General features: G+C 43.5%; 1 pseudogene; it reads right to left on the bottom strand.

Moving 5' to 3' along the window:
• Window positions 1-211: 211 nt before the first annotated feature.
• Window positions 212-3,339, bottom strand: LOC101583493 (annotated as a pseudogene).
• Between the last annotated feature and the right edge of the window lie 1,827 nt (window positions 3,340-5,166).

Raw genomic sequence — 5,166 nt, 5'->3', positions numbered from 1 at the left:
CTGAGTTATCTCCCCAGCCCATTCTTCCCTTTTTAAATTACCTGTTTGCAAACACAAAAATTTGCTGAATCCATTCCCTGATCAATAATGTCACAGGAAATGCCTTCTGATCTTATTTATTTATTTATTTATTTATTCATTTATTTGGGGTAACATCAGTTTCACTGGCTTTGGGCAGCAGCTGTACCCTGGCTCGGAGCAGAGTCAGCCCTCACACGTTGTTGAGTTCTAGGAGCATCGGGTCCAGGGTCTGGTGAATCTCCACATTCTTCTCCTTGGCACTGGCCAATGTCTCTTCCAGGTCTTTAATGGTTTTCTCTAACTTTGCCACAGATCTCTTAGCAAACTCTGCTTGGGCCTCAGCCTCATTTAGCTTCTCCTTTAGTAGTCTGATCTCCTTTTCATATTTGTCCTCTGTGGTGGAACACTCTTGCCCTGAGGCCGTCAGGGACTTGAGAGCCTGGTCCACAGTAGGAAATTCCTCATCCAGCTGCTGGGCTCGGATCTCCACCACCTCAGCTCTCTCTTCTGAGAGCACTAGCTTTCCCTCTAGGATCACCAGCTTCCTGGCTACCTCCTCATACTTGCAGGCTTAGTACTCAGCAATGTGTTTGGCCTTCTTCAGCTGCATCTCCTGCAGCTTCATCTCTTCCTCATCCTTCACAGCACTGTTCTCAATGACCTTCATTTCTGTCTCATCAGCTGCCTCCTTGACCTCCTTCAGCTTTTGTAGGGCTATAACCAGGCACTCCTGGGTTTAGTCTACTCTTCCTACCAGCTGAATGCAGTGGTTCAGGGAGGCCACATCTGCCTCTGCACAGGTGGCCTTCTTTTCAACCCACTCCAGTCTTTCATGGGCATCCTTCACTGCTTCTGAATACTTTGCAGCCTCATCCTCTGTCCCCTTCAGCTTCTTCCGGAGGCCCCGCTGCTGCACTTGCTCCAGCTGTTTGCAGTGGTCCTCAGCTGGTTTCTCGTCAGCTTTGGCTTGCTCAGTGCAGTCAGTGGCATTCTCCTCGTCCAGCTTCAACATCTTCATCTTCTTCTTGGCTGATGTTGGGTTGGATGGGCCAGGGGGAGCTCAAGTCCCAGACTGCAGGTTCACATTACGGACATGGTGATGGTGCTAGCAGAACTCAGTGAAACTGAGGCACAAGGGATAGCCCTGCACCAGGAGCTGGGGCCCAGCCTCTCGTGTTGCTTTTAAATGTCTGACTTATTCAAATTTATCAGAGATTAGAATGACTCTTTTGAAGCAATGAGCTGCATGTCCTCCTGCATATAGAGGTGTGACAGATATTCTCAAGCACCAAGGACAACTAAATGACTGTTGGATGTCCATCCATCTTCCTGGACCAAGGTGGTATGCCCAGAGTTTAGGGGACATAGATTAGCATCTGTTCACTTAATGAGTCAACACATCTCTCTCATCTAAATGTGTTTTCCAGATTTTTTTAAATCTCAAATATATTTTTAAAAAACATTTTTCATATTTTCACTTTGCATGATTGCTTCATGAGTTCTTAAGGGACAAAACAAACCCCTCTTCATATGATCCTATCCCCTATCTCCCTAGGTGAGCAGTCAGCCCCTGTCCCTCTGAAGGCCACAGTGCTATCTGCTTCCTTGGAAGTGCTTTCTAGACCGGTGTGTCTCCATCTTTAAAGTGCATCTGAATCACCTGGGGATCTTGTTAGAGCACAGATTCGGACTCAGTAAGTCTAGAGCAAAGTTTGAGAGGCTCTATTTTAACAAGTTCTCAGGGGATGCTGACGTCGCTGGTCTTGGGGCCACAGTTTGAGTAGCAAAGTGTTCTGTGCACAGAGCATACACTAGCTCCTACAAGGAGGTGATGCAGACCTGGCTTGCCGTGTACAGAGCAGCACTGCACAGTGGCAATCTGGTTACTTCCACCACTGCTAGAAGTGTGCTAATCAGTTACATAATCTCTCCCCTTTAAATTTTCTTCCCTAACTTGACTGACCTTATCAGATACAAAAGTTACATTTCTTGTTATATAGGTCTTGCTTTATCTTGGTCTTAACCATCCAGCAGAAAAATATCAAAATGAGTTATATAAAGTAAAGCCATATTAATATGCTGAGCTGTAAAAGACTCTAGTCAACAACGTCTGTGGATAACCCCACTACTATTGTGGACTACTGGACTGTGTTGGATTGTTTTGCTGAATTCAAGCACCTATAATATTTAGATGCCAATAGAATACCCATCTCTGTCAGAACTGAACTGGAGAGGGGGGATACAGAGGAAGGACCATTTTGTATTTTATATACAGAATAGTTAGGATGCACAGTTGCTTTTGCTTGGTTCAGTGAGAGGAAGGATTTGTCGTAGTAGTGTTTGGACCGGATGTCCTGGCTGCTTCTTGTGCTGTGGGTGACTGCTGAGAAGATAACAATGTGCAATGTATTAATTATTGAAAATGTCCTATTAATCAGCTTGGAAAGTGTCTCATTGATATTTGTTTCTCAATAAAATAAAAAAATTAAATAAATAAATTTTCTTCCCTATAACCTCAAAATAGTATCTACTGGATAGATGGTTATTGGCATTAAATGCATAAATATATGTGTTTCCAGCAGTGTTGGGCATGAAACAAGTATTCAATAAATACTGGTTCTTATCAACTCACCAACTAGATTCAGCCTTCATTGACATAAGAAGTCATTTTATAGTTTACTGCAACCCTGGAACTTGTCATAAAACATCTCTTTTTAGAGAATATAGAGTATAGAGGGATTGGTGTTAATTTTGTTGAGTGGTTGTAGCACGTCTCTTAATCTGAACAGTACTTTTATAAAGTCTTTCAATAGTTAATTGCTCTGTATGAGACCACCCCCCCCCCACACACACACACATTTTACCTGTTTAAGGAAGTATGGAATATTGTTTATGAGTATATGTTATTATATATGAATTACAAGTGACTAATTTATTTTTATTACTAAAAAATGCATTTGTAGCACAAGCATAGGATAGTGGGCATTAATTAAATGATGAAGAACAAATGGGGTCAGAGATTCTACCCTGAGAAAAACTATTTTTATTGCTAAGTTACAGATATCCATGGATCTCAAAAATCCAGAGTACAAAGAAGAAAATTCTGGGGAGATTTCAAAGTCAAAAGAAGATTTCCACCGTGGACAAAGTGCTGGACAGATGGAATAGTCTCTGGTCTTTAAGGCATCTTTTCATTCTTAATGACCACAATCCCTGGAGTAAACTGGAAACAATCTAAGGCACCTCCATCCTCATGGATCATCCACCTATCTACTTACAGGTCTTATCTGAGGTATCCTTTGCTACGTAGCAAACCATGTCACAATTCAATGGCTTTAAAGAACTCATCAGCATCTCTTGTATTTCTAAAATTGATCAAGCTCAGCAAAACCTTTTCTCACTCAGGTTTTCTCCTCTAGTTTCAGTCAGGTAACAAGTGGGGCTGGTGGTATCTATGTGCTGACCAAACAAGGTAACTTCATCACTTGTGTGTCTGCTGCCTCATGTGGCTGGTACTAGTTGGAGAGTAGAATTAACAATGATAGGGAATCCTCTGTTTTGGTAGTCTTTCCACATGGCTCATGGGAACTGTATCACTGGATTGTGACCTCAGGGTGGTCCAAAGTCTTAGTTGGGGCTGGCTGTCCCCCAGAGAATGCACCCCAAGAAACCTAAGCAAGGTCTACAAGTGTCTTTGATGTGTTGCAAAGGCGTGATGTGGCTCCTCTGCTCCACTCTATTAGCCAGCCTGGATTGGAGGAGTGGGGACCACACAGGGACACCACCTCAGGAGGGGCTGCTGCATGAGGTCAGGCTGTCTTGCTAGTCACCGCTTCAGACCTGGGGGCCTGTAGGCCAGTCCTGCCTGATATGCATGCAGGGAAGCAGGGGCGTGTACCACACCTCAGACCAACACATATGGGGAAGAGGACAAAGTCAGAAAGCACTTTCTGTGAAACTCCATCCTTGTGTTCATTCCTCAAGACCTTTAGATAAATGTATCTATTAAGGAAGAACACGAACAAGTTTCTCTCAAGATTTTGAAGTTTACAATCAAAACAAGACAGGCTAAGACCAGAGAAACTGTGAAACAACAGACCTTAATGAAGTTTAGATTCCAGAGTGTTCATTTCTTTCTAAATGTTTTCTCTGGAATGTTTATCTTTTTCTGAAAGAAATGTTTAGATGGCAAATATTGTAAAGAAATATATTATCTGTTCACTGAGTAATGCAGTGAAATCAAAAAGCCAAATATCTGCTGATTCCTTCCGGCCAGAAGATCTGTTGAACCAACTCTAAAAGAAATCTTGGACCAGTGAGATAGCTCAGCAGACTAAGTGCCTGCTTGGCAAGCACAGCAACTGGGGTTCAATCCCCATACCACATGCCACACTGGCTCTGCCCCTGGGCACAACCAGCTGGTGACTGAGGCAGGGTGTGGTGGCACGTGCCTGAAATCCCAGCACTGGGGAGGATGAAAACAGGAGGATCACTATGAGTCTGAGCTGTGTAGGGAGGCCCCGTTCCAAATACAATAAAAAGTAAATAAATGAAAAGAAATCTCATGGAGAAGGACAAAAGAGACCTGTTCTCCCTGAACTTCTGCCTTCCTCCTGTAGGAATCAACAGACTTTCTCCTCTCCTCCTGTAGAAATCAACCAAGAGCTGTGGAGTTTCAGGAGCACACCCAAAGCATCCAGGTCTCTGGTTGGACTGGATTTGGACTCTCCATCTCTTTGCCAAGCCAGATGTTTTCATTTTTCAGCAACATTTTTGCATCTCTTATCTTTCTCTCCCATTCATAAGTGGATAATTAAAATTGATTGCACATCCACTGGACGTGAGGTGATATATTCAGTGCTCTTTCCAAAAATCTCTTATCTTCATGTTGCCATAGAGTGGAGGCTAGGCACACACGCTTGTTTTCCTAGGCACCTATCTGTGGGCTGCAGGCAGGTATTAAAAGGTAATGAGGAAGGTCACCGGCACACTCAGTGCAGACTGCTCACATGTTTCTTCAGTCCAGTGTCCACGCAGGCCTCATGCATCATTTCCACACCCAGTGACAGTGTTTCTGAGGACTGGCTGGAACATATAAAGTATGCATTTCTTATTTTTTGTTACCTCTGTCTGCCCAGCCCCATG

The sequence above is a fragment of the Octodon degus genome, unplaced genomic scaffold (genome assembly GCF_000260255.1).
Source record: "Octodon degus isolate 3935 unplaced genomic scaffold, OctDeg1.0 scaffold00040, whole genome shotgun sequence".
NCBI lineage: Eukaryota > Metazoa > Chordata > Mammalia > Rodentia > Octodontidae > Octodon > Octodon degus.
The sequence above is the reverse complement of the archived record's forward strand: the minus strand, read 5'-3'. Positions and strand labels throughout refer to the sequence as shown.